At 30.4% G+C, this 11,076-nt stretch overlaps 1 long non-coding RNA gene across 6 annotated transcripts; it reads left to right on the top strand.

Annotated features, from left to right (window-relative positions):
• The first annotated feature begins 977 nt into the window (after nucleotides 1-977).
• On the top strand, nucleotides 978-4,599 carry LOC108461767 (uncharacterized). Of its 6 annotated transcripts, none has more exons than XR_008277064.1 (7): nucleotides 978-1,396; nucleotides 1,992-2,108; nucleotides 2,486-2,582; nucleotides 2,784-2,903; nucleotides 3,570-3,700; nucleotides 3,955-4,107; nucleotides 4,193-4,599. It is a non-coding gene; the product is annotated as an uncharacterized LOC108461767 (long non-coding RNA). The 6 variants fall into 6 exon arrangements; XR_001867846.2 differs by having other exon boundaries at nucleotides 1,989-2,108; XR_008277062.1 differs by having other exon boundaries at nucleotides 979-1,396; nucleotides 1,996-2,108; nucleotides 2,502-2,582.
• Nucleotides 4,600-11,076: the final 6,477 nt, after the last annotated feature.

Here is an 11,076-nt window from a genome sequence, read left to right as displayed (position 1 = left end):
TAATGCTGTTCGCTTTGGCTCCACTTACTCTCGGCTCAAGCAGGCTAATAATATCAGGCTTATAATTCATGTTATATTCTCTAAAAAATCGAGAAAATTTGACGCTAGCGCACCCTTGGAAATTCCAAGAAAATATTGTAAAATTCATGAAAAATAAATAAAAAAAATTAGAACCATACCATCACTGTCGAGAGGCCTCATCCCTATTCAAAATTGGGCCTGCTACACTTTGTGTTTCAATCTCTGCTTCTTCAGCTACCAGAGCATATAAGAGTTTTGCCACCGCTTTCATAAACTCGGCTAGGGGAACTCAAGAATTTCTCGATGATTTAAACCGATTCCCCTGTCCCCTTAATGCATTATTGGGTTTTCTACCACCACGACCAATATTAATTTTACCACCAATTTTCTTGTCTTTAGCGTTTGAAGAACTTGCACCCATGGATTCAAATTTTTGTTTAATAGGAAACCTATGCGAAAAAGGAGAATTTTTATCCTTGAAAATAACTGCAGGGTGTTTTCCAAGATCAAGAACTCCCTCATTCATTAGTACTCCAGCTCCTTCAGGCCCTTCGAAAGCTAGATTAAATTGCACCTTCACACCTTCAATATTTCAAGCTTGCAAGTGCCCCCCAACCCCCACCATGTAATTACATGAAACATATCAAGTAGAAGAAACGGAAAAACCAGAAATAGCATAATTTTTAGAAATAACCTGGGTAGCAATATTATGGGTCTCTGGCCCAGCAACCTCCCCAACACCCGCGGAGCTCAAATCTAGCGAAGGGTCCACACGCTTTCCCAATGCGTCAGGCCTTGTATCTTCTCCTAGCTCATTAATTGTTTGTGGATCCTTTATCTTTTCAACCCAAACTGATTTAGGATTTGGCTCCCTATTTCCTGCTTTCGAAATGACCAAACCAAAATTATTAATGTGGGATTGGCCCACTTTGCTTGAAATTATTAAGGGGTAGGATTTAGCTACCCCTATAATTACTAATGACCATTGTCACCTTTGCAGACTTTAAAGCCATTACAGGACGGTTCCAATTTCTACAGTAAAGCAGAGCTTTGGTTCGTTGGAAAGCTTAAAACGCCGAATGGCGATTACAGCATTCCGAAAATCGTTGAATAGCAATTCAAGGGAAGAGGTGTCGAATTGGCTATTCCAACCTTTCCACCGAATGACCTTCTTTTCCCTTTCGAAAACACCCTCACACTGAAATTTCTCAACGGTTTCACTTTTTTTTCCTTAGCCATCAACAATCCCACGCTCAAATCAACCTGAAAGGAAGCAAATCAACTTGAAGGCCAAAGACCCACACTTCATTTACCACTCCTAAGCGATTCCAACCTATCACTGGAATCGATTGATGAGAATGCAAGTCGCCGTATGGTAAGCTTTATTCTTCTTTCACTTGTTAATGGTGGAAGGAGTCTTTCTATTTTCCACTCTTCCTTTAACACCATTGCTACCCACACCGATGTTAAGTAAGAATTTCATGCTTCGATAGTGTTGATGATGCTTCGATAGTGCTTTTAGCATTTTGATTAAATGCTTTCTTGTCAATTAGGCCAAATTGATTTTGGGTTTTCTGTTTAGGGGAAATGCTGAAGTTAGGTCTTCAACATGATGCTGTAAAATTTTCCACTTTGATTAATGGATTTTGTAATCAAATCTCTTTTAATTGCTTACAATACAATGCTAATAAAGCTGTTAGGTTTTTAAGTATGATGGAAGTAAGAGGTTTGGAACTCAACATTGTGGTATTAGCACTGTCATTGGCTATCTTTGTTGTTAAAGGATGCTCTTGATCTCTTATTTGGAATTGAAGGTGAAAGGCATTAGATCAATATTGTTATTACCAATTATGCTTAATTCGTGGCATGTGTAATTGATCAAATGTTGTTATCTACAACATCAGAAATCATCCCTTCCTTGCTTAATTCTTGTTATAAGTAATATATTGATTGGTGCACATTGCAAGGAGGCAGTGATTTCTGAAGCTTTACATACAATTGACACAATGAACAAGCGAGTGATTGCAAGGTATGTTTCTAAAGCTGAGGATATTGTTGACACAATGATAAAGCGAGACATTGAGCAAGTAAGGACTTGATTTCATCTTTTTCTTGTAATGAAGAAATAATTATAGTCATGTGTTTATATGATCTCATCTTTCTATATATTTCTAAAAGTGTTTCAATATCATTATGCAATTTTTGTTTCGCATTCAAATAAAACATTTCGATTATTCTCTTCTATAAATTTTCTAATGGTATACTGTGCACTCAGAAACACCATCTCGAATTTAAGCTAAACATGGCCTGTCCATGTCTATTAGCTGTTTTTGGTTGGGTTTTCGATTACTATATATTGCATTGTTTGAGTCTTTCATTTTGAACATCCTTTTCAACCCCTTACAAAATTGCACCTTTGAGGAATGTTTTGTGGACTTTGTAATGTGATAAAGTAATGATCCAGGGGTTCTTGAAAACAGTTATACCTCAAGGGCAGCACAGCTTCGTCAGTAAATGGTCTGTAAGGACTTGTCTGCAGATTTGTTGATCTCATCTTAGATGTAAGAATCTAATAAATCCAATTTTCTTATCCTTATTAATAGTTTCAAATTTTATAGTCACATTGAATGCAATTGAATATGGAATTTCGATTATCAGTTCAAAATGTCAAATGAGTCGGTCTAAATTATTTCTTGGTTTTTGATACAAAGTTGTCTGATGTGTCTTTTTGATTACTTCGATTAACTAGGTTTTTTTGATAGATTGTTTTATAGTTAACTTGGATATTATGCGCCAAGATGGTTCATATCCTATGGGAAATGTGCCTCAACCCGTCTGGACTGCTCCTATGTCTACCACCGATTCCTGCTACTACTGGTCAGGTAGAATGGATTTTGATTATGTGTTCATTCATAGTTCCTTTTTACCCCTAAATTTGAGATTAGTACTTCGGTTCGGATGCTTCACTGTTGTTATGGTATTATATGAAATATTGTGGGGCACAAACACAAGCGAGGGGGCTATTGGCTATAGCACCCAAACGTTACTGTTATTGTTGTTGTTAGTTTTTAGTGGCTAGCCCTCCTGAGCGTTCCATAAAATTTGGGAGAGAGGCAATTGCATTCATCTGTTTCCCTTTAGCAGAGGCTGGAGATGGGGAACCAGTGATGGCAGTGTCTGTTTCACCAACCTTTGGAGGGGCATTTTTAATCACATTCTGGTCATCCCCATCACCAGCATTAGTAAACCTATCTGCTTGAACCAAAACACCCATGTGATTAGCTTGTTGAGCTCACTCAATGCCATAACTTTCTGCACAAAAATCTCTAGCCATCTGAATGCCAAGATCTGATGCTTGTGAGTAGAAGGCCTTTTCTTTGTTATCTCCAACTGTAGTATGAGGCTGGATCATTGTGGAACATGGTTTTACATACACACAATCATTCTATCGCAAAAGCAGTTGTTTTCTAGGAACTATAGGTCCATGCTTCAGCTATCTCCTTCTTATATTTATGCTCAAGCAGCTCAAGAATGCTCTCTTTTAACAGGTGAACTATTCAATGATATAGTGGGAAGCCCATATTACATGGCTCCAGAGGTTCTTAAACGTAACTATATGTCTGAAGTGCTGGAATTATAGTCTATATTTTACTTTGTGGTGTGCCACCATTCTGGGAAGGTTTGTCTTTCTATTTTCAAGTACTTCCCTTTTTTTTTCACATCATGAAGATTATATCTCGAGATAAATGTAGAGACAATGTGTGCTTCCAGAATTTGGCTAAAGAAAAGAGAGAGATAAAGAAAAAAAACTTTTTAATTATCTTTAATATTATGTATCAGGAGTTTGATGTATTCTTTTGCATACGGTTCACTATCTACTCTTTTACTTTTAGAAAAATAGATATAAACTACATTTCTCATTTTTGCATATAGAGACTGAGCAGGGGGTGGCACAAGCAATTATTCGCTCTGCTATTGACTTTAAGAGGGACCCATGGCCTAAGGTTTCGGGCAATGCAAAGGACCTTGTAAAGAAAATGCTTAATCCTGATCCAAAGGAGCGTCTTACAATACAGGAAGTGCTTGGTAACTTTCTGTACATGTTACATGCTTTATTTATGTTGATATATATTTTCTATGCATGAAAAATCATCCCAACTATTGTATGTAGAACATCCATGGCTACAAAATGCTAAGAAAGTACTCAATGTTCCGTTGGGTGAGACTGTGAAAGCTAGGCTCAAACAATTTTCTATAATGAACAAGCTGAATAAGAGAGCTCTAAGGGTAAGAATCCACTTGATATATATTTTCTATAATGAACAATTTTCTATCCTTCTTTTAAGTACTTTTTCGAATTATGTAAATTGAGAGTATGGTTCCACTTGGATTTGGATTTCATTTTTCTTTTGCATGTCATTAATTATTTATATTTTGTGTCGTCAAGTTAGTATATGAGTTTGACTTTCTAAGAATAGCAATTGTTACGGAGAGAATTTGCTATTTCTTATACGAGAATAATATAAAGAACTATGAGTTTTTGAATAACATAAAATGAGGAATGGCTTTTGAGACAAAGGGATTACAGATCTCAGCTCCTTCTGTATTTATGTCGAGTTTTCTTCATGTTTTTGAATAACATAAAGAACTATGAGTTTTTGAATAACATAAAATCAAGGATTATTGTTTTTAAATAACAAAGGACTATGAGTTTTGATTTTTATTTCACATATGAAAAGAACTAATGTTACTAAAATTTAATAATTTTTATGTAAAATTTGAATGTTTTATTTCACTAATAGATTGCTATAAATAATTAATTTATTAAAGAGTATGCCTTATAATTAATTGTTGTTACTATGTTATTATAAAGGATAAAATAAAATATAAAAATATGCCTTCTATTAAAATTGACTATTAAAATAAATCGTTATTAGAAGATTATTGTATTATATGTGAAACTTATTTTTATATTGGCGATTGTGAGCTCTTTGTAAGAGAATAGGTGAGAGGCTAGATTGAAGCAAATATATTAGATATTGAAATATTCTTAATAATATTATATTAAAATTATTATTAAATATTATTAATAATTATATTAAGAATGTTATTAAATTATATATTACTTTATTAGATTGTATTTAATAATAATTATGTTAAAATATGATTAAATTATTTATTTTATTTTATTAAAATATATTTAACAATAATATTATTAAAATTTAATAACAATAATCAACTTCCCACAAAAATTCTATTAAGGGTATTTTGATCATTTAAGTCTTTTTTTTATATTATTACTATATCTATTTTATTCAACTAAACACAAGAATACTATTACAACTCTATTTCATTTCATTCAACCAAACAATTGAATTACTGATTACAGCTCTATTTTATTACAATTTTATTCAATTACAACCCTATTTTATTAGGGTGAACCAAATGTTTTTAGGGTTAGGTGTAATCGAATAAGCAACATAAAAAACCTTTTATGTTCGTGAATATGCATTATTAATCAAATGATTTTTTGATATATTGATGCTTTTTTGGGATTAGGGTAATGAAAGAATGATACTCAAATGATTGCTCTTCTTTTTCTTATTAAAATTTTATTTATTATATTGAGGTATGAAGGCAGTTTGGTATTAGTATTGCTGCTTAAAAGTATTTATCAATAATTTAGTTAGTAGTTAAGCAGTTGAAGTTAATTAAATAAAAATATGTTATAGTCTATTATTTTTCAATTAATTAACTAACTTCAACTACTTAATTATTAACTAAACTGATCATCTTGAACTTTGAAACACAGCCTTCATAACTTAATACATTATACCAACAAATACTAATTACTAATTGAGTAATTTTTATGGTTAATATAAAATATGTTAAAAAAAAAACATAATATACTTTATTATTGTTTAAGTAGTTATTAAAACATTTTATTATTTTTAGTGGAAAAAGATTTAAGTATTTTATAAAGGGTTAATATATCATTTGGTATCTCTACTTGATTCCAATATTTAATTTGATATTTGAATTTTTATCTTAATTTAATACTTGAGTTTGATTTTAATGTTTAATTTGGTACCCTAACTAAATAGTATCATGTGTCACATAAAAATATATAAATACTTAATTATTGAGACAAAAAATCACATAACAAATTAAACTTTGAAGCCAAAATTAAGTACTTAACTGGAAAAGAAGTTCAATTATCAAATTGGTGAAATTTAGATACCAACTTAAATATTTAAGTCAAAGTCAAATACCAGATTAAACACAGCCAAATTCAGGCACTAAATAATATATTAACTTTTTTAAATTATGTTTGAAAAGAAAATAAATACAAATAAATGGAAACGGCAAAGGACTTGATGGAACTTTTGCCCAAGTCTGATAAATTGAGGTTCAAATTCGCGGTGGATAGATTTGGGATAAATTTAGGTTGAAATTTATGTTTTCAAAATAAATTAAGAAATAAATGGAGAAGGTTTTTTCCCCTGGGAAGTTAAAATTATAACACCATATTATTCTTGAAAATATTTAATTTTAATTATTATTCTTCCGCATAATTTTTTATTCTGAGCACATAAAATTATCTTAAAATGATTTATAAAAATAAAAATAAAGTAAATTTCTATTGTTACTTCAATAAAATAATTTTTAGGCTTACCATATTTGAGATTTACTTTTTTAATAAGTTTTCACCAAAAATATTTATACCTTTGGGTACCTGAAAGTAATATGGGTAATATTTTTACTGTTTAATTCAAAATTTAAGGTATATTTGATAAAATTTATAATTAACTAATAATATTAGCAATTAACTTTTATTAAATTAACCTTAAAATTCAAATTAAATATTAAAAGTTAATATTATTATCTTTCGGTACCAAAATATATAAATTTCACCAAATACATATATCACGTTGAACAACAAAAGTATCAAAACTTAAGTACCAAATGATATATTAAACCTATTTTTAGTGAAAAATTAACATTTAACTGTTGAAAAATAAAAATTAATTATATAAATAAATGTGACACTTGTCACACTCTCAACTCATTTGTAAAATCTAAAAATTATAATGTATCAAATAATTGATTAAAAACAAATAAAAATGAAGTTAATTTATTGTTTAACTATGATAGAAAAATAATTATTCTAAAATTAGTCTCAGCAGAACCCTCTTTCACCAAATGAGAGATTTTTTTTTCCTTGTCCAGAACATTCAACGCTTTAAAGCTAGAACCCGATAATTTCTATCCTTCATTATTTTTAGGTCCCTTGATTGCCTCCGTATTTTCCATTCCACTAGCATCCATGGTCCGAAAGAGTTGGTTTCAGCAGTATCAGTGTCAACAGATTCCTTCTTCGATGACTTGTTTTGCCTTGCCGAAACATTCAACTCCTCCGCCTTTTACCGCAACTCTCCTTGAAATGTCCATGCCGACCACGAGAAAAGCATACTACCGGTAAAGATTCATCCTCAATACGTTGAATATTGCCATTGATCAAAACCTTAGAAATCAAGGGCTTTTCTAAGTTAACATACACTACCATACGGGCGTATCTGCCTCTAGCTTTGTTGTCTGTATTCAAGTCCAATTTCACAACCTTTCCCACCATTTCACCTATCTCCCACAAGATTTTCTTCTTGCACATATCGCCTGAGAGTCCCAGGAAACGTATCCAAGTCATGACTACACTCGGGTAAGGTATAGCAGGACTGAAATCCATTATCCATGGTTGAACCGTTAGGTATTGTCCAAAAATAGTGCATGGCCCTTGAGAGAGGACGTTTTCATAATCCTCTGAGTTATGAAATTTCACCAAAAAAATACCCAGGGCTTCCAGAGACCAGAGTTTTGATATTGAGTCATATAAATCCTTTACGTAAAGAAACTTTTTATTATTATCCAATAATGGTTACTTTACCTCTATTGTAAATTCATCGCATTCTTATTCTACAATTTTCATTATTAGTATAAATTATTATTAACTCTCTTGTTTTACTGATCATATGAAAAGACAAGAATTGCATGAAAAAGTTTTATGTTGAGGGACATAAACTAATGGATATTTGTCGCAGTAATGAAATGGGTTTCTAATAATTACAGCTCTTATCAATTTCTATGGTATAATGTTGGTAGAAGTGTATAAATGAGATTAAACGTAACTTATATCTTATGAGAGAGATTAAGAGACAATTCTCATGTCTTATGACTTATTATCTGTTGTCTTCCAAATTGCCTTTCAATAAGCTTTTATCTTTTATTGTTTCCCATATCTTTATTTTACAAAATATTATTATTTTGTTAAATAGTTTTTTAAATAATTCTTACATTTAAATGTTTTAAATTGTGTTGATTTTTATGTTTTTTTCCATCAAATCCTATTCTAATAATGTTAAACTTAAATAGAAAGGTAATATTGTAAATGTTAGGTTATAGCTTTTATATAAAAGATTACATATTGTATTACTTATTTTTATTAAAATGATATTAAATATTTTAATTAATTCTTAATTAATTAATTATACATATTATAAGTAAGAAATAAACTTTGAAATGAATAATATCAAACATATTTTTAAATAAATATTGTTATTATATAAATTTATTTAATAAATGTCTTTTAATAGAATCGTAATTCTTATTTATAAGTATGATAAATTTAGTAATATAATGAACAACAAAGAATATAATTAACCAGTTCAAAAGTTTCTCTAAATTCATGCTTTTATATATACTAGTCTTCAGTATCACTTGCAGCGCATGTGAATATACATGTAAATAAAATAATAAAATAATTTAAAATAAGAAGGTATTGCTTATTGATTAGATTGAATAATTTAAATTACATATACTACTTCAACACTTATTATGAGCTTGAATATATACAAAATGACCATTTTTTATAATTTATGTAAATAACTCTTAAAAAATAAAAAGTATTTCGAGAGTTGAGATTAGAGTTTGATTTAATATGTATGTTCATCTTTAGCCATCATTGGGCTTTTGATGAGATTAATTGCTTTACAGATTGCAAATTCTTTAACAATAATAACAAATTGTAGATTTATAAAATTATAATTATAATACTAATTAGAAAAATAGTATAAAGTAAAACTAAAAACTAATAAAACATACCATCATAAAGTGAAAGTTTTATATTAGACAATGATAGGGGGAAGAGAATAAGGGTGAGTTTAAAACAAATTTAGTATAATATGTATTGTAAACTAAAAAAAAATGTGATGATGATGCATGGATATTATAATTTACCTTGACTATGCCTTGAAATTTTCTCTTTGAAAAGTCATTACTTTAATATTCTATTGTTTTTGTGAAACACCCCATACTCAACTTGATCGTTAGATTCGAGTGTGTGATGTCACATTATGTCACTGAAGCAGCTCAAGCTACTATAACACTAATACATTCAATTTAATCATCAAAATAATTCATATAAAAGTATTTATACACTTTTTTATTTTATTTCATCAATTTATAGGGGTTATATAGCTTAATTTCAGAATTAGGACTCAAATCCTGACTCAAATGTCAAAATTCAAAGTTATGTCTCGAGATAGGGGTCTTCATGTCTCAAGACAAGCAATAAATTATTTTGTAATTTTTTACTTTGAAGTTAACATGTCTCGAGACACTATGTTGTGTCTTAAGGCAAGGTCCTTTATGTCTCAAGACCAACCTCTCCTGTTTTCTTATTTTTGCTTTGATGTTTAAATGTCTCGAGACAAGAGATTCTTGTCTTGTCTTGAGACTTGGAACAGGGCAAAACTATTGAGCTTCGATGTTCTTCAATCTCGAGACAAAAGTCACTTGTCTCGAGACCTAGGAATGATTGTCTTAAGACTATACAATATGTCTCAAGACCTCAGGCTCTTGAATGAAAAATTTATGTGAATTTTGTTCTAACGGTCCCAAGACATGTTCTTTCCATCTTGAGACTAAGTGATCAAATTATCAAAATCCTACACTTTTAAGTCTCCAAAGACTTAGTCAAATGAACCTAAACATACCTAAAATATACGACAAAAACATATTCAACCAAGAGAAAGGATTGTAAGAAACTGTAATTCTACGTCATCATTATCCCTTTCCAATAGAAGAATGGCAAATAAGATTTTTCCTCTTAATTTTTAAGGGAATAACACATATAGTATGGATTGAAACTGAAAACAAAAGAAAAACCAAAGAATATTGTTTAAGAAGTTGTGACTAGCAACTAGTACGGAGGCTAGTGCCGCTGTCGACAAGGTTAAGATATGGTTTGAGAAAGTTAAGCAGCTAGGGTTTTTTTCTTTTATTTTTGACTGATAATAAAAAGGAATAATTAAATTTAGACTTAACATTTTTTTAATGTTTAAATAGTATTGAAATATTATATATTTAATTTATGTGATATAAATTACATAATATATAAAAATAAGATAAAAATACGTTAAAAAGGTATAAAATGGGTTGGGCTACGTCCAAACCTTAATGTTGAAGCCTAAGCTCAACCCATAATGGGCCCAATTTTTTCCCAAGCAACACATTTTGAATACGGTCTAACTCCGATGGTAAAGCCAATCGAGTAGGCAAAATGACCAACTCTCTCTAAAACTTCACACAGACTAATAGACCTCAACCTTAACTTCTCTTTACAGCTAAACTACAACACCTTCCATGGTGAAACCTTCAAAAATACTTTGTCACCCATTTAATACTTGATATCTTTCCGCTTAAAGTGTAACACCCTAAACCCGGCCTAGATGTTATGGCCAAATCTAGTGACATCACAAGGAATAGGTTTTGAAAACGGTGTTGACTTGATAAACCATTAACATTTCATAGTTCATATACATTCATAATTTACTGAAAACATCAATTAGTCAATTTGTTTGCCAAAAACTTATTACAGTAAACCTTCATTTGCATAAAACTATCATTTTTAGAGAAAACATTTTGTCGAAGCATGCAAATTATCGAGTAATGAAACCAAACCAACAGTTAAAAGTCCATACAGTCCAAAGAGTCCCATAA

Source organism: Gossypium arboreum, chromosome 13, assembly GCF_025698485.1.
Source record: "Gossypium arboreum isolate Shixiya-1 chromosome 13, ASM2569848v2, whole genome shotgun sequence".
Taxonomy (NCBI): Eukaryota; Viridiplantae; Streptophyta; class Magnoliopsida; order Malvales; family Malvaceae; genus Gossypium; species Gossypium arboreum.
The sequence above is the reverse complement of the archived record's forward strand: the minus strand, read 5'-3'. Positions and strand labels throughout refer to the sequence as shown.